The sequence below is a fragment of the Haliaeetus leucocephalus genome, unplaced genomic scaffold (genome assembly GCF_000737465.1).
Source record: "Haliaeetus leucocephalus isolate CR32 unplaced genomic scaffold, Haliaeetus_leucocephalus-4.0 Scaffold173, whole genome shotgun sequence".
Lineage (NCBI taxonomy): Eukaryota > Metazoa > Chordata > Aves > Accipitriformes > Accipitridae > Haliaeetus > Haliaeetus leucocephalus.
The window spans coordinates 6,668,958-6,669,193 of NW_010972609.1; the positions used below are offsets into that span (position 1 = coordinate 6,668,958).

Sequence of the window (236 nt, forward strand, 5' to 3'; positions counted from 1 at the left end):
ACCCCGGCGGGGCCCCGCGGCGCCTCGGGGCCTTCCTGCCCGCCCAGCGGCAGGAAGCCCCGCGGGGGAGGCGGGCCGGAGCCTCTTCCCGGCAGGTGGGAGGGCGACAATGGCCGGGAGGAAGGAAGCCGGGAGGCGGCAGGGCCGGGACACAGGACGCAGGGCCTGGCGAAGGGAGGGAAAGGGAAGAGGGACGCTAGGAAAGGGGCGACAACTCGAGGAGGAGAGCGCCGAGG

The 236-nt window shown here is 75.4% G+C and overlaps 1 protein-coding gene across 2 annotated transcripts in view; it reads right to left on the minus strand.

The window, feature by feature from the left end:
* Positions 1-236, minus strand: part of WT1 (Wilms tumor 1) — a 35,866-nt gene that overhangs the window by 23,211 nt on the left and 12,419 nt on the right. The gene's annotated exons all lie outside the window — the stretch shown is intronic.